The sequence below is a fragment of the Ranitomeya variabilis genome, chromosome 6 (assembly GCF_051348905.1).
Source record: "Ranitomeya variabilis isolate aRanVar5 chromosome 6, aRanVar5.hap1, whole genome shotgun sequence".
In the NCBI taxonomy this organism is placed as follows: Eukaryota; Metazoa; Chordata; class Amphibia; order Anura; family Dendrobatidae; genus Ranitomeya; species Ranitomeya variabilis.
In genome coordinates, this window is record NC_135237.1 from 366,621,513 (window position 1) to 366,647,701 (window position 26,189).

Below are 26,189 nucleotides of genomic sequence, written 5' to 3' on the forward strand. Positions count from 1 at the left end.
ACAAATGCTTCTCACTAAATTACACTCACCGGCCACTTTATTAGGTACACCATGCTAGTAACGGGTTGGACCCCCTTTTGCCTTCAGAACTGCCTCAATTCTTCGTGGCATAGATTCAACAAGGTGCTGGAAGCATTCCTCAGAGATTTTGGTCCATATTGACATGATGGCATCACACAGTTGCCGCAGATTTGTCGGCTGCACATCCCAAAGATGCTCCATACAAGGCAGGATGGATCCATGCTTTCATGTTTTTTACGCCAAATTCTGACCCTACCATCCGAATGTCGCAGCAGAAATCGAGACTCATCAGACCAAGCAACGTTTTTCCAATCTTCTACTGTCCAATTTCGATGAGCTTGTACAAATTGTAGCCTCAGTTTCCTGTTCTTAGCTGAAAGGAGTGGTACCCGGTGTGGTCTTCTGCTGCTGTAGCCCATCTGCCTCAAAGTTCGACGCACTGTGCGTTCAGAGATGCTCTTAGGCCTACCTTGGTTGTAACGGGTGGCGATTTGAGTCACTGTTGCCTTTCTATCAGCTCGAACCAGTCTGCCCATTCTCCTCTGACCTCTGGCATCAACAAGGCATTTCCGCCCACAGAACTGCCGCTCACTGGATTTTTTTTCTTTTTCGGACCATTCTCAGTAAACCCTAGAGATGGTTGTGCGTGAAAATCCCAGTAGATCAGCAGTTTCTGAAATACTCAGACCAGCCCTTCTGGCACCAACAACCATGCCACGTTCAAAGGCACTCAAATCACCTTTCTTCCCCATACTGATGCTCGGTTTGAACTGCAGGAGATTGTCTTGACCATGTCTACATGCCTAAATGCACTGAGTTGCCGCCATGTGATTGGCTGATTAGAAATTAAGTGTTAACAAGAAGTTGGACAGGTGTACCTAATAAAGTGGCCAGTGAGTGTAGAATATCATCAAGAAGTTAATTTATTTCAATACAAAGAGTGAAACTCATATTATATAGAGTCATTACAAACAGAGTGATCTATTTCAAGTGTTTATTTCTGTTAATGTTGATGATTATGGCTTACAGTCAGTGGAAACCCAAAAGTCATTATCTCAGTAAATTAGAATACTTTATAACACCAGCTTGAAAAATGATTTTAAAATCCAAATTGTTGGCCTACTGAAATGTATGTTCAGTAAATACACTCCATACTTTGTCAGGGCTCCTTTTGCATCAATTACTGCATCAATGCGGCGTGGCATTAAGGCGATCAGCCTGTGGCAGTGCTGAGGTGCTATGGAAGCCCAGGTTCCTTTGATAGCAGCCTTCAGCTCGTCTGCATTGTTGGGTCTAATTATTCTAATTTAGCAAAAAGCACGTGTATACACCAGAGACATTGCTTTGCCACTAGCTCAAGCTGTGTGCTTTGCCATGTTGCAAGTAGATCCTGCTTTGCTACTGCAGCATGTGATAAGCGCAGGGACACTGAAGCTGGATGGTACTAGGGACAGCTTTGAAGTAGCACCTACAGAGATGGTGCCAAATTCAGAGCAGTGCTTGTGGAGCGCCCCCACACCGCCGCAGGGCCGAGGGGTACCCGGAGCCGGGCCTCTGGGTCTCAGTCCTGGGGTTGTCACGGTGGCTAGGCCCGGTCCGTGGCCCTGTCTGTCAGTGGGGGACGTCCGGTGCAATAAGTGGTGTTGTAACGGTGCAGTTGTGGGGTGCAGGTCGCGGTAAATAACGAGGACACCAGGTTGCAGTCTCTTTACCTCTTTACTGGAGATCTCTGAGTCCTCAGTCCAGAATACGGTTCACCAGGCTGCGCAAGTCCGGCCGGTCCAATGGCACCTCCAGAGTTCACTTCACAGGTGGAAATCGGTGCCTTCCTTCTTAGCGCTATGTGTTGTAGTCCTCCCCTGCTGTGCTTACGGAAAGTACCCCACAACCGTTGTGTCTGTTTCTTAAGTTCCCTCACAACTCGATTAAATGATGTTCTTCTAATCTTCCGTCCCTTCCTGATGTTACAGTTAGAACGGCACCCGTTTGTCGGATAGGCCTGGAGTTCTTCCGGGACCCTAGAGACGCCCCTCTCCCGCAATTGCCTCCCAAGACTTCATAGGTGATATGTGTTAGACAGCCCGCCTTAAACTGACTGTCCTGCCGCTGTTTAGAGTATTGCTTGAAGCTGAATGTTATAATACTCCCTCGGCATTCCGGCCACCGGTAGTGCGCCTCAGTAGGGTGTTGCTCCGGTCTTACAGCACGACCCCTACTGGAATTCTCCTATTGCTTGATCTCGTTTCTCACTCAGCACAATCTATCTCGCTTCTAGTCCTTTCTTGGATCCCGCCGCTTCCCGGAGCTGGCGCGGACCCGTTACGTTCTTTTCAATGCCAAGCCTCTGTCAGGATCCCACCCCTGACAGAGACCCTACTGTCTCTTCCTCCACAACACCCTCTGCCACTAGGTGTTGCTTCGTCCAATCCAGTCAGCTTTCTGATCTAACTTCCTGCCTGACCCCCAGTTTACCCACTATGGTGGGGAGTGGCCTAATGAATAGAACCCTTAGCTCCCCCCGGAGGCCCGGCTGTGAAATGTATTGGTGTCTGTGATACCTGGTCAGATGAACTCCTTCAGTGCCATCGGACGCACCATAGCTCCCCATAGTGGCGGAGCCACAGTACTGCAACGACCAGGACTCTGGGGCGCTGCACTCCCCCCTGGTTAAACACAGTACTCCGGGACTGGGAAGAAAACAACAATACAAGTTTAGCAAAAAGACATACAATTTTGTTGAGTGCAAATAATAAGTATACTTGAACAGAGCTTCCCTTTATGGGAGGTGAGGACACTTGAACGTTACAAAACATGGTTAAATATTAAAACATTATAAATTACAGGCTATAAATAACTCCTGTTACCCAACCGGGTATTCTACTAAGTGCAAAAACTGCTGAATAACATTTTAACATTGCCCTTAAGGACATACACTCTGTATCCACCAAAGGCCTTCCTATAATCACATTATAAGGTAAGTTAACTTTTTCATTCTCCTTCTTTGAGTCTGCAGGACCGCCTGTCCTATCGGCACCAGACCTACTGCCTCTCCTTTCTGTTACAGGACCGTCCCGTTCAGCCAGGACCTACTGCCTTTTCAACTGCTATACATAGTATAGGACATAACATACTTTCAGTTTTAGAAGCTTTGAGCCATCTACGTATGGCTCCTAGGAGGACTCACTACCTAACCCCTACGGGTTCACTTTCTGTCCTCTGTAACACATTACTAACTCTTTCTTAACTTTCTATGGAGGACTCAGGGTTTACCTTCTATCCCCATTTTCTTATCAACATTATCAACTATCTTCTTAGATCATCAACCTTCATTAATACTTTCTTACTTCCGACTATGCAGGACATTCTGTCTACCCCTAGGGGCCTACTGCACCTTCCTTCTGTCTCTCAATCTTTCTTCTAAGGAACATTATCAGCATTTCTTTACAGTTAACCAGTTGGATACATATAACTTTTACATGTAAGTATCATCATTTTCTCTTATCAAACATCATTGCTATCTATCAGTCTTAAAGCAATACCATTTCTTTAAGTGCAACACGTGAACATCCCCTTTAAGAGGGGACCAAGTCTTTAGGAGGTAGCATTTGTTCTCTAGCTACCAGTCCTTTCTCAGCAAAAGCTCCGGTATGGTATCTTCACAAAGAGTCTTTAAGTAAAACCAGTAGGAAACACCCTTAAGAAGGTGTAAACTATTTACAAAGAAGAGTTTGTATCATGCACGGTCCATGATTACTGCAGTTCTTAAAACTTGTGCAAAACTTTTGGTAACAAAAACAAACAATAGGGATCCCGGGTCAACAAAGGGATCCCTTTAAGAGTTAACCCTTTACGGGTATAGCAACAAAGTAGTGGAACAGTAACTATTTACAGATTCAGGGTATCGAGGTTTATTCTTACTCGGGTGGTCTTGGTCCCTGACCTCCGACCGCTGCGGCATCTACGCCGGTAGCAGGTCCCGCAGGGGCCATCAGACCACCCGGTGTCTGGATCTGAAGGCTGACCTTGCTTGCGAGTTCAGCAGCCGCTACTACGCGTACGGTGGTGATGGTCACAAGATCTGACAAATCTGGATCTGTCATGATCGGGGCAACAGGTGACGCCCCCTCAGGTTCACATCGCCGAACATCCCGAGCACACCACCCTTGTGCGCTCCTGTGACGGGTGTACGTCACCTGGTCCCCCCTTCGTAGTGGGTCGCCATTCCGGTCGCAGCAGGGAGTTTTCACATTGTAACTTGTAACAAAGACGTCAGTGGGTAGCCCCGGCTCCTGGATGGAACCCCAACCCCTCTTCGGGTGGAAGGCCAACACAGTCCCCTGCTTTACCACGCCTTTCCTGCCTTGCACAGACTTTCTGCGTTGCGTATCCGGTTGTTCAACCTCGTCTCGATCCTTCCAGTGATGGATTAGGCATTGCTTATATTGCTCCCAGGTGAGCACGGCAAGGGTGAGGCCGTCCTCCCGGGCTCCATCCGGCCCGGTCCAGGGGGTGGCCCACCGGAGGACTACCCCGTCTGGGCCCACATCTATGGGTTCTCCCATCTGGGTTAGTAGCGGAGGCACTAGTTTCCCCATCTTGTTAGAGGTGAGGATCACCCGCTCCACCGAGAAGAAACGATTATTGCTGGGGTGAGGAGCGCTCACAGGAGTGGGATCGATTGGGGGAACCGGACCGGTCCGGGGAGCAGAATCGGCCGGGGGAGTAGGGGCGCTTTCCATACCTGCGCCTGATGTGATTCCACCGGTGTCGATCCGTTCCGCTGACAAGGACACTGAAATCGGCTGCAGCCCGGACTGCGGCTCTTCCAATACGGTCCCCGGACGCGGCTCCGCTCGCTGTGGTTCCTCCTCCGCTGGCTCCGAGATCGGGATTGGTGGACTCAGCTCCGCTATCTGTCCCAGGGGCTTCGGATCCTCCGGCTGCAGGGGACACGGGTCCGCCTCCGGTGAACGAGGGCAAACCGGGACTGCTCCTTCCCCGTTCCGGCACTCGCTGTTCTTCGTCATGGTCTGCTGATCGGTGGCAATGCATGCATCGGACTCCGCCATTTCTCCGGGGCCGAGCTTCTCCATCTCCGGCTTCCCGCTGTTGCAAATCAGGGGGTCGTCCTCTGCTCGAAGGCAGGTCCTCACATTGCAGCCAGAAGCGCAGGGGGTGGTAGCCATTTCTCGCGCCACCCTGGTAGTCTCCTCCCATGGCACGCCCTCCTTCTTCTCTGGCGTAGCAATGGCGGCGGCTTTTGGCGCGAACTTTTGGCGGCAAGTGACAATCCACAGTCTTTGCAATAAAGTACAGTCCAAGCACAATAAATCACAGTTCCAAGGCACACATGACCTGACTCTTCAGGCTTAAGTAGATCCTGTTCGTGACGCCAAGTTTGGAGCGCCCCCACACCGCCGCAGGGCCGAGGGGTACCCGGAGCCGGGCCTCTGGATCTCAGTCCTGGGGTTGTCACGGTGGCTAGGCCCGGTCCGTGGCCCTGTCTGTCAGTGGGGGACGTCCGGTGCAATAAGTGGTGTTGTAACGGTGCAGTTGTGGGGTGCAGGTCGCGGTAAATAACGAGGACACCAGGTTGCAGTCTCTTTACCTCTTTACTGGAGATCTCTGAGTCCTCAGTCCAGAATACGGTTCACCAGGCTGCGCAAGTCCGGCCGGTCCAATGGCACCTCCAGAGTTCACTTCACAGGTGGAAATCGGTGCCTTCCTTCTTAGCGCTATGTGTTGTAGTCCTCCCCTGCTGTGCTTACGGAAAGTACCCCACAACCGTTGTGTCTGTTTCTTAAGTTCCCTCACAACTCGATTAAATGATGTTCTTCTAATCTTCCGTCCCTTCCTGATGTTACAGTTAGAACGGCACCCGTTTGTCGGATAGGCCTGGAGTTCTTCCGGGACCCTAGAGACGCCCCTCTCCCGCAATTGCCTCCCAAGACTTCATAGGTGATATGTGTTAGACAGCCCGCCTTAAACTGACTGTCCTGCCGCTGTTTAGAGTATTGCTTGAAGCTGAATGTTATAATACTCCCTCGGCGTTCCGGCCACCGGTAGTGCGCCTCAGTAGGGTGTTGCTCCGGTCTTACAGCACGACCCCTACTGGAATTCTCCTATTGCTTGATCTCGTTTCTCACTCAGCACAATCTATCTCGCTTCTAGTCCTTTCTTGGATCCCGCCGCTTCCCGGAGCTGGCGCGGACCCGTTACGTTCTTTTCAATGCCAAGCCTCTGTCAGGATCCCACCCCTGACAGAGACCCTACTGTCTCTTCCTCCACAACACCCTCTGCCACTAGGTGTTGCTTCGTCCAATCCAGTCAGCTTTCTGATCTAACTTCCTGCCTGACCCCCAGTTTACCCACTATGGTGGGGAGTGGCCTAATGAATAGAACCCTTAGCTCCCCCCGGAGGCCCGGCTGTGAAATGTATTGGTGTCTGTGATACCTGGTCAGATGAACTCCTTCAGTGCCATCGGACGCACCATAGCTCCCCATAGTGGCGGAGCCACAGTACTGCAACGACCAGGACTCTGGGGCGCTGCACTTGCAGGATCTAAAGGATAAAGCATGGAAGTGTACAGTCTTTGCCACGGAAATTGGCCACCTCTCACACTAAAGAGATGGCTGGTAACCTAGGCAACGAGCTGTACACAATAGAATTAAAAATCCCTCTGTTCTTGAGAACAGAGATGATTTTTAATTTTTAATGAGCGGTAAGTTTCAAAGTAGCCTTTTTACAAGCACTTTACAGCTTACCAGGTAAGATGAGATAACTCCTTTAATTTTCTCGTGACAAATCAAGGTCCGTTATTCCCACTTAAAACATCCTTGTTGCTCCTAGATTTATCTGCTCTCTATTTACTATATAGGATTAAATATCACACCTCACCTTTTTATAGTTTGAGTAAATTTAGGCTGTAATTAGATGTTGTATAATGTGATGATTTGCAGTGTACAAGTGTAACCTCTGTCTTTGAGAGCCATCTTGTGGTAGCCTTTTGCTTTTTGTTGCCTTGTTAAAAAATGTTTTGGTGCAAGCAGATTTAACACATGAGAATATTACCAAAAGTGACAAATTCTATTTTTGCAAATCTTGACACCAATAACTCTTTATGTCATCATACATCCATACCACCAATAGTAAACACACAATGATTGTGCCATAGCTGAGTGTTCTGGTAAGTAGATATATTCTAATTTTACTAAATACCATGAATAAATAAGTAGAATGCTGCCTCTGCTAAATGTTTTTTTCATCTTCTGGGGAGATTAGTTTCTGATTATTAAAAAGTACCGTAAGTGTTTGGTATAAAAAAATTAAGTGTGTTAAAGTATTGTTTTTGCAGTGGTTTTCCACAATGCTAACAAATGGTGTGAACATAAGCCTTTACAGAGTTTATTCAGGATGCATAATGAATTGTTGTGTGGGGAACCCATTGGCTTCGGTGCCACATATGAAGGTACATAGATGGCACATAATATTTGAAAGGATTCTGTATTGAATTTGCCATCGTACTGCAAATTTTTCAAATTTTTTAAAGTTGCTGCAGCGTCCGGTAGTGGCTGCGGCGCTGACATCATGTTGACGGAGCGGCAGCCAGTCAGTGAACTCTGTTGGTTTATATGTAACACCCCCTCAGAGCAACTGAATTCACTGATTGCCTGCAGCACAGTCAACTTAAAGGGGTTGTCCACTACAAGAACAACCCCTTCTTATACTAAATGTTATGCTCTGATAAAATAATTAAACCTATACTGACCTCCCATGCGGGTTTCATTCCAGCGGTGTCAGCACCCACGGTCCTGGGGCTGTGATGCGGTGGAATGACACGTGATGCCCGACTCCCAATCAGCGCTGGCGTCACTGTCTCCACCTTCGGACAAACTGAACATGGAGAGGAAGTCTGGGCTGCAGCTGCACCTTGGCTTCCTCTTCAGTGTCAAAACATTGGATCACAGCCCCCGGGAGAGAGGGAGTGAGGCCAGCATGGAAGGTGAGTATAGGCTTTACTAGTTTATCAGAGCATAACATTTAGTTTATTAATACAATTAAAATCAATTAAAGATGGATGCCTCATGTCAGACAAAAAAGACGCAGCAAAGATAGGCAACACAATCAAGATGATATACTAAATTTCATTTAACAAAGTGATCAAATTAATCCCATGCATAATAAATGTACGAGTCCAGTAATGGATGTCTTAATTGTATGGTATTGTAAAAGGAAACAATGATAACAATGCTGGGCAAAGTACCATTTGCTCTATACAGTTAGAGCATGTGAACAATATCCTATCAGGCAAAGAGGAGGCTACAGTATAATATTTAGGTACAGTTGTGGTTATATCTGTACTCAATAAACGAGAGCCAACTAGTCAAATGTAACATAAAGTGCCCCTGTGCATATAGATTAAGATATTGCTGAAGTTTTCAGACCAATACTGAAACTAGATTAGGCAGGCTCCATACTGTTTCAATAAGCATTGTGTGCTCCGAATAAACACTCAGTATGGAATAGAACCACATTGTAGAAAAGTGCAAGTGCAAGTTGCGGGCCACGTGAAAGCAAATAGCAGCTGCGTATCCATATGCATATGTGTCATGATCTCCATGGCCAGAGAACTAGCATAAGCCTCAATAGGAACAAGCTCTTGGAAGATGTAACTGTACTGACCATGAACTAAACCTACCGCATCATCTAGAAGTAGCCAGGTAGCATGTCCTACTTTTTATCCCTATATGCCCAGCGCCGGCCGGAGAACTAAATAATGCTAGCAGAGGGAAATATAAGACCTGACTCACCTCTAGAGAAATGCCCAAAGAGGAGACAGAAGCCCCCCACATATATTGGCGATGATATGAGATGAAACAACAAATGCAGCAGGAAAATAGTTTTAGCAAATTTGAGGTCCGCTTTCTAGATAGCAGAAGACAGAAAGCATACTTTCATGGTCAGTAGAAAACCCTAACAAAACACATCCAGAAATTACTTTAGGACTCTGGCATTAACTCATAATACCAGAGTGGCAATTCCTGATCAACAAGAGCTTTCCAGACACAGTAACGAAACTGCAGCTGTGAACTGGAACCAAAATACAAAAACAAAACATGGACGAATGTCCAACTTATCTAGTAGATGTCTGGGAGCAGGAACAAGCACAGAGAGGCTTCTGATAACATTGTTGACCGGCAAGCATCTAACAGAGAAGCCAGGTTATATAGCGACACCCAGATCTAATCAGAACAGGTGAACAGGGAAGATGATGTCACAAGTTCAATTCCACCAGTAGCCACCGGGGGAGCCCAGAATCCAAATTCACAACAGTACCCCCCCCTCAAGGAGGGGGCACCGAACCCTCACCAGAACCACCAGGGCGATCAGGATGGGCCCTATGAAAGGCACGAACCAGATCAGAGGCATGAACATCAGATGCAGTGACCCAAGAATTATCCTCCTGGCCGTATCCCTTCCACTTGACCAGATACTGGAGTCTCCGTCTGGAAACACGGGAGTCTAGGATTTTTTCCACAACGTACTCCAACTCACCCTCAACCAACACCGGAGCAGGAGGCTCAACGGAAGGCACAACCGGTGCCTCATACCTGCGCAATAACGACCGATGAAAAACGTTATGAATAGAAAAGGATGCAGGGAGGTCCAAACGGAAGGAAACAGGGTTAAGAATCTCCAATATTTTATACGGACCGATGAACCGAGGCTTAAACTTAGGAGATGAGACCCTCATAGGGACAAAACGAGAAGACAACCACACCAAATCTCCAACACAAAGCCGAGGACCAACACGACGGTGACGGTTGGCAAAAAGCTGAGTCTTCTCCTGGGACAACTTTAAATTGTCCATCACCTGCCCCCAGATATGATGCAATCTCTCCACCACCGCATCCACTCCAGGACAATCCGAGGATTCCATCTGACCGGAGGAAAATCGAGGGTGGAACCCCGAATTACAGAAAAACGGGGACACCAAAGTGGCAGAGCTGGCCCGATTATTGAGGGCGAACTCCGCCAATGGCAAAAAAGCAACCCAATCATCCTGGTCAGCAGACACAAAACACCTCAGATATGTCTCCAGGGTCTGATTAGTCCGCTCGGTCTGGCCATTAGTCTGAGGGTGAAAAGCAGACGAAAAAGACAAATCTATGCCCATCCTAGCACAGAATGCCCGCCAAAATCTAGACACAAATTGGGTTCCTCTGTCAGAAACGATATTCTCAGGAATACCATGCAAACGAACAACATTTTGAAAAAACAGGGGCACCAACTCGGAAGAAGAAGGCAATTTGGGCAGGGGAACCAAATGGACCATCTTAGAAAAACGGTCACACACCACCCAGATGACAGACATCTTCTGAGAAACAGGCAGATCTGAAATAAAATCCATCGAGATGTGTGTCCAAGGCCTCTTAGGAATAGGCAAGGGCAACAATAATCCACTAGCCCGAGAACAACAAGGCTTGGCCCGAGCACAAACGTCACAAGACTGCACAAAGCCTCGCACATCTCGTGACAGGGAAGGCCACCAGAAGGATCTTGCCACCAAATCCCTGGTACCAAAAATTCCAGGATGACCTGCCAATGCAGAAGAATGTACCTCAGAGATGACTCTACTGGTCCAATCATCAGGAACAAACAACCTATCAGGCGGACAACGATCCGGTCTATCCGCCTGAAACTCCTGCAAGGCCCGCCGCAGGTCTGGAGAAACGGCTGACAAGATAACTCCCTCCTTAAGAATACCTGTGGGGTCAGAGTTGCCGGGTGAATCAGGCTCAAAACTCCTAGAAAGGGCATCAGCCTTAACATTCTTAGAACCCGGTAGGTACGATACCACAAAATTAAACCGAGAGAAAAATAATGACCAGCGCGCCTGTCTAGGATTCAGGCGCCTGGCGGTCTCAAGATAGATCAAATTTTTGTGGTCAGTCAATACCACCACCTGATGTCTGGCCCCCTCGAGCCAATGGCGCCACTCCTCAAACGCCCACTTCATGGCCAAAAGCTCCCGATTCCCAACATCATAATTCCGCTCAGCGGGCGAAAATTTACGGGAAAAGAAGGCACAAGGCCTCATCACGGCGCAGTCAGAACTTTTCTGCGACAACACTGCCCCAGCCCCGATCTCAGAAGCGTCGACCTCAACCTGAAAAGGAAGAGTCACATCAGGCTGACGCAACACAGGGGCAGAAGAAAAACGGCGCTTAAGCTCCTGAAAGGCCTCCACAGCATCAGGGGACCAATTAGCAACATCAGCACCCTGTCTAGTCAAATCGGTCAATGGCTTAACGACATCCGAAAAACCAGAAATAAATCGACGATAAAAGTTGGCAAAGCCCAAAAATTTCTGAAGACTTTTAAGAGAAGAGGGCTGCGTCCAATCACAAATAGCTTGAACCTTGACAGGATCCATCTCAATGGAAGAGGGAGAAAAAATATATCCCAAAAAGGAAATTCTCTGAACCCCAAAAACGCACTTAGAACCCTTGACACACAGAGAATTAGACCGCAAAACCTGAAAAACCCTCTTAACTTGCCGGACATGAGAGTCCCAATCATCCGAAAAAATCAGAATATCATCCAGATACACTATCATAAATTTATCCAAAAAATCGCGGAAAATATCATGCATAAAGGACTGGAAGACTGAAGGGGCATTAGAAAGACCAAAAGGCATCACCAAATACTCAAAGTGGCCCTCGGGCGTATTAAATGCGGTTTTCCACTCATCCCCCTGCCTGATCCGCACCAAATTATACGCCCCACGGAGATCAATCTTAGAGAACCACTTGGCCCCCTTTATGCGAGCAAACAAATCAGTCAGCAACGGCAATGGGTATTGATATTTAACCGTGATTTTATTCAAAAGCCGATAATCAATACATGGTCTCAAAGAGCCGTCTTTTTTTGACACAAAGAAAAAACCGGCTCCTAAGGGAGATGACGATGGACGAATATGTCCCTTTTCCAAGGACTCCTTTATATATTCTCGCATAGCAGTATGTTCAGGCACAGACAGATTAAATAAACGACCCTTTGGGTATTTACTACCCGGAATTAAATCTATAGCACAATCGCACTCACGGTGCGGAGGTAGCGAACCCAGCTTGGGTTCTTCAAAGACGTCACGATAATCAGACAGGAACTCAGGGATTTCAGAGGGAATAGATGATGAAATGGACACCAAAGGTACGTCCCCATGAGTCCCCTTACATCCCCAGCTCAACACAGACATAGCTCTCCAGTCAAGGACTGGGTTGTGAGACTGCAGCCATGGCAATCCTAGCACCAAATCATCATGTAGATTATACAGCACCAGAAAACGAATAGTCTCCTGGTGATCCGGATTAATACACATAGTCACTTGTGTCCAGTATTGTGGTTTATTATTAGCCAATGGGGTGGAGTCAATCCCCTTCAGAGGAATAAGAGTCTCCAAAGGCTCTAAATCATACCCACAACGATTGGCAAAGGACCAATCCATAAGACTCAAAGCGGCGCCAGAGTCGATATAGGCGTCCGTAGTAATAGATGACAAAGAGCAAATCAGGGTCACAGACAAAATAAATTTAGACTGTAAAGTGCCAATGGGAACGGATTTATCAAGCTTTTTAGTACGCTTAGAGCATGCTGATATAACATGAGTAGAATCCCCACAATAGAAACACAACCCATTTTTCCGTCTAAAATTCTGCCGCTCGCTTCTGGACAGAATTCTATCACACTGCATGTTTTCTGGCGTCTTCTCAGTGGACACCGCCAGATGGTGCACTGGTTTGCGCTCCCGCAGACGCCTATCGATCTGAATGGCCATCGTCATGGACTCATTCAGACTTGCAGGCACAGGGAACCCCACCATAACATCCTTAATGGCATCAGAAAGACCCTCTCTGAAAGTAGCCGCCAAGGCACACTCATTCCACTGAGTAAGCACAGACCATTTACGGAATCTTTGGCAGTAAATTTCAGCTTCATCTTGCCCCTGCGATAGGGACATCAAAGTTTTTTCTGCCTGAAGTTCCAAATGAGGTTCCTCATAAAGCAAGCCCAAGGCCAGAAAAAACGCATCCACATTGCGCAACGCAGGATCCCCTGGTGCCAATGCAAAAGCCCAATCTTGAGGGTCGCCGCGGAGCAAGGAAATCACAATCCCAACCTGCTGTGCAGGGTCTCCAGCAGAACGAGATTTCAGGGACAAAAATAACTTACAATTATTTCTAAAATTCTGAAAGCTAGATCTATTCCCTGAGAAGAATTCCGGCAAAGGAATTCTCGGCTCTGATACCGGAGCATGAACAACAAAATCTTGCAAACTTTGTACTTTCGTGGCGAGATTATTCAAACCTGCAGTTACACTCTGTAGATCCATTATAGACAGGTGAACATAGAGCCATTCAAAGATTAGAAGGAGAGAGAAAAAAAAGAAAGACTGCAGCATAGACAGACTGGCAAGTGATCCAATTAAGAGCACACTAACTACTAGAGAAAAAAAAAAAAAAATTTTCAGCAGACTTCTTATTTCTCTCCTTTCTCAGCCAAGGATTTTAACCCTTTAGTGGGCCGGTCAAACTGTCATGATCTCCATGGCCAGAGAACTAGCATAAGCCTCAATAGGAACAAGCTCTTGGAAGATGTAACTGTACTGACCATGAACTAAACCTACCGCATCATCTAGAAGTAGCCAGGTAGCATGTCCTACTTTTTATCCCTATATGCCCAGCGCCGGCCGGAGAACTAAATAATGCTAGCAGAGGGAAATATAAGACCTGACTCACCTCTAGAGAAATGCCCAAAGAGGAGACAGAAGCCCCCCACATATATTGGCGATGATATGAGATGAAACAACAAATGCAGCAGGAAAATAGTTTTAGCAAATTTGAGGTCCGCTTTCTAGATAGCAGAAGACAGAAAGCATACTTTCATGGTCAGTAGAAAACCCTAACAAAACACATCCAGAAATTACTTTAGGACTCTGGCATTAACTCATAATACCAGAGTGGCAATTCCTGATCAACAAGAGCTTTCCAGACACAGTAACGAAACTGCAGCTGTGAACTGGAACCAAAATACAAAAACAAAACATGGACGAATGTCCAACTTATCTAGTAGATGTCTGGGAGCAGGAACAAGCACAGAGAGGCTTCTGATAACATTGTTGACCGGCAAGCATCTAACAGAGAAGCCAGGTTATATAGCGACACCCAGATCTAATCAGAACAGGTGAACAGGGAAGATGATGTCACAAGTTCAATTCCACCAGTAGCCACCGGGGGAGCCCAGAATCCAAATTCACAACACATATGTAAATGAGGGGTCTTTGGTGCATTATGCACGTTCCAATTTCCCTCTCCTGTCATCATTGGCCGCCGAAGCTTTATGATCCTGTGTGCAATGAGTGACCAGTAGTGATGAGTGAGTTACTCGTTGATCGGGTTTTCCCAAGCACGCTCAGGTGACCTCCAAGTATTTGTGACTGCTCAGAGATTTAGTTTTTGTTGACTCACCTGCATGATTTTCAGCTGCTAGACAGGCTGAATACATGTGGGGATTCCCTAGCAACCAGGCAACCCCCACGTGTACTCAGGCTGGCTCGCAGCCATAAATCATGTAGCTGCATGGCAAAAACTAAATCTCCGAGCACTCACTAATACTCGGAGACCACCAGAGTGTGCTCAGGAAAACCTGAGCAACGAGTATACTTGCTCATCCATAGCTCCCAACCATCAATCATTGTGCGGGACTGTCCCGGTTTTGAGCCTTTGCCCCACTGTCCAGCACGGGACGCTCTGCTTCCCGCAGACAGCAGGAGAAGCCACCGACACGCCCCCTTGTGTTAAGCCATGCCCCTTACCCTTCCGTATGGCTGACTGCTTTCTGGGCACAGGACCTGTGATGAGGTCACAGGAGGGGAGGAGCCAGGGGTCATATGATCGGGACCTCCGTGGATTGCAGGACTCGGCTGTGCTGGTTGCCAACTTGCCACATGGTGCTGCTGGATGATGTAAGTAATGCCTTGTGTGGGGTCAGAAGGTGTACAGTGTGTATGTAGCAGAGCCACGTGTGTACGAGGTGGATGTAGCAGAGCTGTGTGTGTACGAGGTGGATGTAGCAGAGCCGTGTGTGTGAGGTGTATGGAGCGGAGCTGTGTGTGTGCGAGGTGTATGGAGCGGAGCCGTGTGTGTGCGAGGTGTATGGATCGGAGCCGTGTGTGTGCGAGGTGTATGGAGGGGAGCCGTGTGTGTATGAGGTGTATGGAGCGGAGCTGAATGTGTACGAGGTGTATGGAGTGGAGCTGAATGTGTACGAGGTGTATGGAGTGGAGCTGAATGTCTACGAGGTGTATGGAGTGGAGCTGAATGTGTACGAGGTGTACGGAGCGGAGCTGAATGTGTACAAGGTGTACGGAGCGGAGCTGAATGTGTACGAGGTGTACGGAGCAGAGCCGTGTATGTACGAGGTGTACGGAACAGAGCCGTGTGTGTATGAGGTGTACGGAGTGGAGCCGTGTGTGTACGAGGTGTACGAAGCGGAGCCGTGTGTGTACGAGGTGTACGGAGAGGAGCCATGTGTGTATGAGGTGTATGGAGCGGAGCCAAATGTGTACGAGGTGTACGGAGCAGAGCCGCGTGTGTAGGAGTAGCTATGTGTGGCCATTATATGGTGCTAAGTATCATGTGCAGCCAATATACAGTATGGAGCATCATGTGCGGTCATTATACAGTATGGAGCATCATGTGCGGTCATTATACAGAATGGAGCATCATGTGGGGCCATTATACAGTATGGAGCATCATGTGCGGCCATTATACAATATGGAGCATCATGTGCGATCATTATACAGTATGGAGCATCATGTGCGGTCATTATACAGTATGGAGCATCATGTGCGGCCATTATACAATATGGAGCAGCATGTGCGGCCATTATACAGTATGGAGCATCATGTGCGGCCATTATACAGTATGGAGCATCATGTGCGGCCATTATACAGTATGGAGCATCATGTGTGGCCATTATACAGTATGGAGCATCATGTGCGGTTATTATACAATATGGAGCATCATGTGTGGCCATTATACAGTAAGGAGCACTGTGTGGCCATATTTTTTTGTTTATAATTATTGCATATGAAACAGTGTGATCAGCAGTGCTAAATGGGTGTGGTTGGGATGTGGATATCGGTGTGACTAATTATGAATGGGTGTGGTCAGAGGCGTGGCCTAAAATTTGCCGCGACGCAAACTTTGTCCCTCTTTCCCATCTTCAAAAGTTGGGAGGTATGGCTTATCACTAGTGACCAGTGTACACAGGAGAGGGTTGAGAAGGTAGCGGCGAAGGTGTGGAGGTTGTGAAATGAGGGGGGGGGGGGTACTGAGCCCTTGGCCACATAAAGGGTGCACCAAAGTGCCCTCATCTATATATCTAATAGAGCTGTTTTTATATAAAATGAAATTAGTAAAATCTACAATGAAAGTATGATTTCATAGAGAATAAGCCCCCTATATGTATGTCTAAATTGTTCCATTTGAGTCTTAGGGGTGACAAACTCCCTTTAACGCCTAATGTGGAAGTGATGATCTTTTTAAATTACAAACTATTTCTGTCTTATTCTTTAGGGTCTGCCTTCTGCTTGTTTGCAAAAGTTCAAAACTTGAGACCCCATCAGAGGCCTGTCTCTCACCTAGCCAAATCAGATCTCCTGCTTTGAACTGAGGATGGGTAAACACACCCAAGACGCAAGTCTGCAAATAAAGTTTCTGGTTTGGTGCCTTATCCTAAGTCATGTGGCAAGGCTCGTTAAAAGGTCAAAATTAACTTTTAGGATTTTATCATCCAATAGGTAGAAGTAATGGGAGAAAACCACTGTGTTGTTTCCTGATGAAGGAGTCTTTGAACTCTGAAACATGTTGAATAAAAACCACATTTACTAATACGTTCGGACTTTCAGTGATTCAGCAGCGCCAGTAGCATAGCTGAGAGGGGGCCCACCCGGAGCTACGCTTCTGTAACAGTTACATTCTGTGGCAGTGCAGGGAGAATCCATCTCCCTGCTCTGCCGCTGGCTGCTATGGGCCCCTGAGCAGGCGGGGGGCCTCGGTGCCAGCAGTGGGCCCCCCGTCTGTCATCACAAGGTCAGCTGTACCTGCATTTAGCCAATACAGCTGACCACATTGATGAGGGAAGGAGCGCTGTGCTACCCTCCTTCCCTCATCATCCCCCTGTCAGCGTCCAACGTCACCGATGCCGACACTGACAGCGGGCGCGATGACATCACTGCCCGGCGCCCGCTGTCAGGAGATGAGCGGGTGCTCAGAGCAGCGCAGGAACCAGGAAGAAGAGAGGTGAATATTTATTTATTATGGGGTGCTGCCTTATACTACAGCATCTGCCTATGGGGGTGCTGTTATGATCTGGTGACCTTGGAGCCGCATGAAACTTTCTCCGGAGTCGGTGGAACCTGTACTGACCGCAAATCCTGAACTAACACCACAACTAGAAGTAGCCGTGGGGTGTGCCTAACAAACCCTAGACACCTCGACACAGCCGGAGGACTAAATACCCCTATAGATGGAAATAGGAATGCTACCTTGCCTCAGAGCAGACCCCCAAAGGATAGGCAGCCCCCCACGAATAATGACTGTGAGTAGGAGAAGAATAGACACACGCAGGTAGAAAACAGGATTTAGCAAAAGATGCCACTCTAGCTAAATAGGAAAGGATAGGACAGATTACTAGGCGGTCAGTATTAAAACCCTTCCAAAAATATCCACAGCAGATAATACAAAAAGTTCCACAATCTAACTAAAGACATGGAATGTATATCTGCCACTCCAGAGAATCCAACAAGACTGAGAAAATACTGACACAATCTAAGCTGGACAAGAAAACACAAAGAATAGCACTGAATTGTGAAGCACATAGAATGTGTGCCACAGGAAAAAAAAAACCAGACACTTATCTTTGCTGATTTGGCAGAAAGGCAGGAGGAACCAAGCAGAGGTCCAACACCTCCCAACAACAATTGACAACTGGCAAGGACTAATGAATCCTGCATGCCTAAATACCCCAGTCAGAACTGCAATCAGCAGATACACCTGACCAGGACTGCAACTCAGGGGCAACTGTATTACCACCTACAACCACTGGAGGGAGCCCCAAAGCAGAATTCACAACAGGGTGCTGCCTTATACTACAGAGTCTGAGTATGGGCGTGCTGCTTTATACTACAGGGTGTGCCTCTGGGGTGCTGTCTTATACTACAGGGTCTGCCTATAGGGGTGCTGCTTTATACTACAGGGTCTGCCTATGGGGGTGCTGTCTTATACTACAGGGTCTGCCTATGGGGTGCTGCTTTATACTACAGGGTCTACCTGTGGGGTGCTGCCTTATACTACAGGGTCTGCCTATGGGTGTTCTGCCTTATACTACACGGTCTGCCTATGAGGGTGCTAACATATACTACAGGGTCTGCCTATGGGGGTGCTGCCTTATACTACAGGGTCTGTCTATGGGGATGCTGCCTTATACTACAGGGTCTGCCTATGGGGATGCTGCCTTATACTACAGGTCTGCCTATGGGGATGCTGCCTTATACTACAGGTCTGCCTATTGGGTGCTGTCCTATACTACAGAGTCTGCCTATGAGGTGCTGCCTTATACTACAGGGTCTGCCTATGGGGTGCTGCCTTATACTATAGGGTCTTCCTATGAGGTGCTGTCTTATACTACAGAGTCTGCCCATGGGGTGCTGCCTTATACTACAGGGTCTGCCTATGGGGATGCTGCCTTGTACTTCAGGGTCTGCCTATGGGGTGCTGTCTTATACTACAGGGTCTGCCTATGGGGTGCTGCTTTATACTACAGAATCTGCCTATGGGGGTGCTGTCTTATACTACAGGGTCTGCCTATGGGGTGCTGCTTTATACTACAGGGTCTACCTGTGGGGTGCTGCCTTATACTACAGGGTCTGCCTATGGGTGTTCTGCCTTATACTACACGGTCTGCCTATGATGGTGCTAACATATACTACAGGGTGTGCCTATGGGGGTGCTGCCTTATACTACAGGGTCTGCCTATGGGGATGCTGCCTTATACTACAGGTCTGCCTATGGGGATGCTGCCTTATACTATAGGTCTGCCTATTGGGTGCTGTCCTATACTACAGAGTCTGCCTATGAGGTGCTGCCTTATACTACAGGGTCTGCCTATGGGGTGCTGCCTTATACTACAGGGTCTGCCTATAGGTGATGCTGCCTTATACTACAGGGTCTTCCTATGGGGTGCTGTCTTATACTACAGAGTCTGCCTATGGGGTGCTGCCTTATACTACAGGGTCTGCCTATGGGGATGCTGCCTTGTACTTCAGGGTCTGCCTATGGGGTGCTGTCTTATACTACAGGGTCTGCCTATGGGGTGCTGCTTTATACTACAGGGTCTGCCTATGGGGTGCTGCCTTATACTACAGGGTCTGCCTATGGTGATGCTGCCTTATACTACAGGGTCTTCCTATGGGGTGCTGTCTTATACTACAGATTCTGCCTATGGGGATGCTGCCTTGTAATACAGGGTCTGCCTATGAGGTGCTGTCTTATACTACAGGGTCTGCCTATGGGGTGCTGTCTTATACTAGAGTCTGCCTATGGGGTGCTGCCTTATACTACAGTGTCTGCCTATGGGGTGCTCTTATACTACAGGGTCTGCCTATAGGGATGCTGCCTTACACTACAGGGTCTGCCTATGGGGGTGCTGTCTTATACAGGGTCTGCCTATGGGGTGCTACTTTATACTACAGGTCTGCCTGTGGGGTGCTGCCTTATACTACAGGGTCTGCCTATGGGGGTTCTGCCGTATGCTACAGGGTCTGCCTATGAGGCTGCTACCTTATACTACAGGGTCTGCCTATGGGGGTGCTGCCTTATACTACAGGGTCTGGCTATAGGGGTGCTTCTTTATACTACAGGGTCTGCCTATAGAGGTGCTGCATTATACTACAGGGTCTGCCTATGGTGATGATGCTTTATACTACAGGGTCTGCCTATGGGGTGCTGTCTTATACTACAGGGTCTGCCTATGGGGTGCTGCCTTATACTACAGGGTCTGCCTATGGGGTGTGTTGTGAAATTGGATTTTGGGCTCCCCCGGTGGCCACTGGTGGAATTGAACTGGTGTGCATCATCCCCTCTGTTCACCTGTTTCCATCAGGATGTGGGAGTCGCTATTTAACCTTGCTCCTCTGTCACTTCCATGCCGGTCAACATTGTAATCAGAAGCCTTTCTGTGCATGTTCCTGCTGCTAGACAACTCCCAGCTAAGTTGGACTTTAGTCCTCGTTTGTTTTTGCATTTTGTTCCAGTTCACAGCTGTAGTTTCGTTTCTGTGTCTGGAAAGCTCTTGTGATCTGAAATTGCCACTCTGATGTTATGAGTTAATACTAGAGTCTTAAAGTAATTTCAGGATGGTATTTTGATAGGGTTTTCAGCTGACCATGAAAGTGCCCTTTCTGTCTTCCTGCTATCTAGTAAGCGGACCTCAATTTTGCTAAACCTATTTTCATACTACGTTTGTCATTTCATCTAAAATCACCGCCAATATATGTGGGGGCCTCTGTCTGCCTATCGGGGAAATTTCTCTAGAGGTGAGCCAGGACTATATTTTCCTCTGCCAGGATTAGTTAGTCCTCCGGCCGGCGCTGGGCGTCTAGGGATAAAAACGTAGGCAACGCTACCCGGCTACTGTTAGTTGTGCGGCAGGTTTAGTTCATGGTCAGTTTAGTTTCCATCCTTCCAAGAGCTAGTACTTATGTTTGCTGGGCTATGTTCTCTTGCCATTGAGAACCATAACAGTTTGACCGGCCAAAAAAGGGTTAAATTAATTGACAGAGAAAGGAGAGAAAAGAGAAGTCTGCTGAAGATTTTTTTTTTTTTTTTTTTCTTCCCTTCCCTTCAGTTCTGAGTGTGCTTGTAATTGAATCTCTTGCAAGTCTGCCTATATTGCAGCCTTTCTCTCTCTCTCTCTCCTTCTAATCCTGGAATGGCTCTGTGTTCACCTGTTTAAAATGGATATTCAGAGTTTAGCTGCAGGTTTGAATAATCTCACCACGAAAGTTCAAAATTTACAAGATTTTGTTGTTCATGTTCCTATATCTGAACCTAGAATTCCTTTGCCTGAATTTTTCTCGGGGAATAGATCTTGCTTTCAAAATTTCAAAAATAATTGCAAGTTGTTTTTGTCCCTGAAATCTCGCTCTGCTGGAGATCCTGCTCAGCAGGTCAGGATTGTGATTTCCTTGCTCCGGGGCGACCCTCAGGATTGGGCTTTTGCATTGGCTCCAGGGGATCCTGCGTTGCTCAATGTGGATGCGTTTTTTCTGGCCTTGGGGTTGCTTTATGAGGAACCTCAGTTAGAGCTTCAGGCGGAAAAGGCCTTGATGTCCCTATCTCAGGGGCAAGACGAAGCTGAAATATACTGCCAGAAATTCCGTAAATGGGCTGTGCTTACTCAGTGGAATGAGTGCGCCCTGGCGGCGAATTTCAGAGAGGGTCTCTCTGATGCCATTAAGGATGTTATGGTGGGGTTCCCTGTGCCTGCGGGTCTGAATGAGTCCATGACAATGGCTATCCAGATCGATAGGCGTCTGTGGGAGCGCAAACCTGTGCACCATTTGGCGGTGTCTACTGAGAAGACGCCAGAGAATATGCAATGTGATAGAATTCTGTCCAGAAGTGAACGGCAGAATTTAAGACGAAAAAATGGGTTGTGCTTCTATTGCGGTGATTCAACTCATGTTATATCAGCATGCTCTAAGCGTACTAAGAAGCTTGATAAGTCTGTTTCAATTGGCACTTTACAGTCTAAGTTTATTCTATCTGTGACCCTGATTTGTTCTTTATCATCTATTACCGCGGATGCCTATGTCGACTCTGGCGCCGCTTTGAGTCTTATGGATTGGTCCTTTGCCAAACGCTGTGGGTATGATTTGGAGCCTCTTGAAACTCCTATACCCCTGAAGGGGATTGACTCCACCCCATTGGCTAGTAATAAACCACAATACTGGACACAAGTAACTATGCGGATTAATCCGGATCATCAGGAGATTATTCGCTTTCTTGTGCTGTATAACCTACATGATGTGTTGGTGCTTGGATTGCCATGGCTGCAATCTCATAACCCAGTCCTTGACTGGAAAGCTATGTCTGTGTTAAGCTGGGGATGTAAGGGGACGCATGGGGACGTACCTGTGGTTTCCATTTCATCATCTATTCCCTCTGAGATTCCTGAATTCTTGACTGAATATCGTGACGTTTTTGAAGAACCTAAGCTTGGATCATTACCCCCGCACCGGGAGTGCGATTGTGCCATAGATTTGATTCCGGGTAGTAAATACCCTAAGGGTCGTTTATTTAATCTGTCTGTGCCTGAACATGCTGCTATGCGAGAATATATAAAGGAGTCCTTGGAAAAGGGACATATTCGTCCTTCGTCATCTCCCTTAGGAGCCGGTTTTTTCTTTGTGGCTAAGAAAGATGGCTCTTTGAGACCGTGTATTGATTATCGGCTTTTGAATAAAATCACGGTTAAATATCAATATCCGTTGCCACTGCTGACTGATTTGTTTGCTCGCATAAAGGGGGCCAAGTGGTTCTCTAAGATAGATCTCCGTGGGGCGTATAATTTGGTGCGAATTAAGCAGGGGGATGAGTGGAAGACCGCATTTAATACGCCCGAGGGCCACTTTGAGTATTTGGTGATGCCTTTTGGTCTTTCAAATGCCCCTTCAGTCTTTCAGTCCTTTATGCATGACATTTTCCGTGATTATTTGGATAAATTTATGATTGTGTATCTGGATGATATTTTGATTTTTTCGGATGACTGGGACTCTCATGTCCAGCAGGTCAGGAGGGTTTTTCAGGTTTTGCGGTCTAATTCCTTGTGTGTGAAGGGTTCTAAGTGCGTTTTTGGGGTTCAAAAGATTTCCTTTTTGGGATATATTTTTTCCCCCTCTTCCATCGAGATGGATCCTGTCAAGGTTCAGGCTATTTGTGATTGGACGCAACCCTCTTCTCTTAAGAGTCTTCAGAAATTTTTGGGCTTTGCTAACTTTTATCGTCGATTTATTGCTGGTTTTTCTGATGTTGTTAAACCATTGACTGATTTGACTAAGAAGGGTGCTGATGTTGATGATTGGTCCCCTGCTGCTGTGGAGGCCTTTCGGGAGCTTAAGCGCCGCTTTTCTTCCGCCCCTGTGTTGCGTCAGCCTGATGTTGCTCTTCCTTTTCAGGTTGAGGTCGACGCTTCTGAAATCGGAGCTGGGGCAGTTTTGTCGCAGAGAAGTTCCGATTGTTCCGTGATGAGACCTTGTGCCTTTTTCTCGCGTAAATTTTCGCCCGCCGAGCGGAATTATGATGTTGGGAATCGGGAGCTTTTGGCCATGAAGTGGGCTTTTGAGGAGTGGCGTCATTGGCTTGAGGGGGCTAGACATCAGGTGGTGGTATTGACTGACCACAAAAATCTAATTTATCTTGAGTCCGCCAGACGCCTGAATCCTAGACAGGCGCGCTGGTCGTTGTTTTTCTCTCGGTTTAATTTTGTGGTGTCCTACCTGCCGGGTTCTAAGAATGTTAAGGCGGATGCCCTTTCTAGGAGTTTTGAGCCTGACTCCCCTGGTAACTCTGAACCTACAGGTATCCTTAAGGATGGAGTGATATTGTCTGCCGTTTCTCCAGACCTGCGGCGGGCCTTGCAGGAGTTTCAGGCGGATAGACCTGATCGTTGCCCACCTGGTAGACTGTTTGTTCCTGATGATTGGACCAGTAAAGTCATTTCTGAGGTTCATTCTTCTGCGTTGACAGGTCATCCTGGAATCTTTGGTACCAGGGATTTGGTGGCAAGGTCCTTCTGGTGGCCTTCCCTGTCTCGAGATGTGCGAGGCTTTGTGCAGTCTTGTGACGTTTGTGCTCGGGCCAAGCCTTGTTGTTCTCGGGCTAGTGGATTGTTGTTGCCCTTGCCTATCCCGAAGAGGCCCTGGACGCACATCTCGATGGATTTTATTTCGGATCTTCCTGTTTCTCAGAAGATGTCTGTCATCTGGGTGGTGTGTGACCGTTTCTCTAAGATGGTCCATTTGGTTCCCCTGCCTAAGTTGCCTTCTTCTTCCGAGTTGGTTCCTCTGTTTTTTCAAAATGTGGTCCGTTTGCATGGTATTCCGGAGAATATCGTTTCTGACAGAGGAACCCAATTCGTGTCTAGATTTTGGCGAGCATTCTGTGCTAGGATGGGCATAGATTTGTCTTTCTCGTCTGCTTTCCATCCTCAGACAAATGGCCAGACCGAGCGGACGAATCAGACCTTGGAGACATATTTGAGGTGTTTTGTGTCTGCAGATCAGGATGATTGGGTTGCTTTTTTGCCTTTAGCGGAGTTTGCCCTCAATAATCGGGCCAGCTCTGCCACCTTGGTGTCTCCTTTTTTCTGTAATTCGGGGTTTCATCCTCGATTTTCTTCTGGTCAGGTGGAATCTTCGGATTGTCCTGGAGTGGATGCTGTGGTGGAGAGGTTGCATCAGATTTGGGGGCAGGTAGTGGACAATTTGAAGTTGTCCCAGGAGAAGACTCAGCTTTTTGCCAACCGCCGGCGTCGGTTGGTCCTCGGCTTTGTGTTGGGGACTTGGTGTGGTTGTCTTCTCGTTTTGTCCCTATGAGGGTTTCTTCTCCTAAGTTTAAGCCTCGGTTCATCGGCCCGTACAAGATATTGGAGATTCTTAACCCTGTGTCCTTCCGTTTGGACCTCCCTGCATCTTTTTCTATTCATAATGTTTTTCATCGGTCATTGTTGCGCAGGTATGAGGTACCGGTTGTGCCTTCCGTTGAGCCTCCTGCTCCGGTGTTGGTTGAGGGCGAGTTGGAGTACGTTGTGGAAAAAATCTTGGACTCCCGTGTTTCCAGACGGAAACTCCAGTATCTGGTCAAATGGAAGGGATACGGTCAGGAGGATAATTCTTGGGTGACTGCCTCTGATGTTCATGCCTCCGATCTGGTCCGTGCCTTTCATAGGGCTCATCCTGATCGCCCTGGTGGTTCTGGTGAGGGTTCGGTGCCCCCTCCTTGAGGGGGGGGTACTGTTGTGAAATTGGATTTTGGGCTCCCCCGGTGGCCACTGGTGGAATTGAACTGGTGTGCATCATCCCCTCTGTTCACCTGTTTCCATCAGGATGTGGGAGTCGCTATTTAACCTTGCTCCTCTGTCACTTCCATGCCGGTCAACATTGTAATCAGAAGCCTTTCTGTGCATGTTCCTGCTGCTAGACAACTCCCAGCTAAGTTGGACTTTAGTCCTCGTTTGTTTTTGCATTTTGTTCCAGTTCACAGCTGTAGTTTCGTTTCTGTGTCTGGAAAGCTCTTGTGATCTGAAATTGCCACTCTGATGTTATGAGTTAATACTAGAGTCTTAAAGTAATTTCAGGATGGTATTTTGATAGGGTTTTCAGCTGACCATGAAAGTGCCCTTTCTGTCTTCCTGCTATCTAGTAAGCGGACCTCAATTTTGCTAAACCTATTTTCATACTACGTTTGTCATTTCATCTAAAATCACCGCCAATATATGTGGGGGCCTCTGTCTGCCTATCGGGGAAATTTCTCTAGAGGTGAGCCAGGACTATATTTTCCTCTGCCAGGATTAGTTAGTCCTCCGGCCGGCGCTGGGCGTCTAGGGATAAAAACGTAGGCAACGCTACCCGGCTACTGTTAGTTGTGCGGCAGGTTTAGTTCATGGTCAGTTTAGTTTCCATCCTTCCAAGAGCTAGTACTTATGTTTGCTGGGCTATGTTCTCTTGCCATTGAGAACCATAACAGGGGTGCTGCCTTATACTACAGGGTCTGCCTATGGGGGTTCTGTCTTATACTACAGGGTCTGCTTATGGCATGCTGCCTTATACTACAGGGTCTGCCTATGGGGGTGCTGCCTTATACTACAGAGTCTGCCTATGGGTGCTGCCTTGTGCTATAGAGTCTGCCTATGGGGGTGCATTATACAATATAGAGTAGGCCTATGGGGAGTGCATTATGCTATATGAAGGCCTATGGGGAGTGCATTATACTATATTGAGGACTATCTGGTGCAATATACTATATTGAGGACTATCTGGTGT

The 26,189-nt window shown here is 47.5% G+C and overlaps 1 protein-coding gene across 1 annotated transcript in view; it reads right to left on the minus strand.

The window, feature by feature from the left end:
- The window catches only part of LOC143782504 (Y+L amino acid transporter 2-like), a 117,789-nt gene that overhangs the window by 39,119 nt on the left and 52,481 nt on the right, over positions 1-26,189 (minus strand). The window lies entirely within an intron of this gene.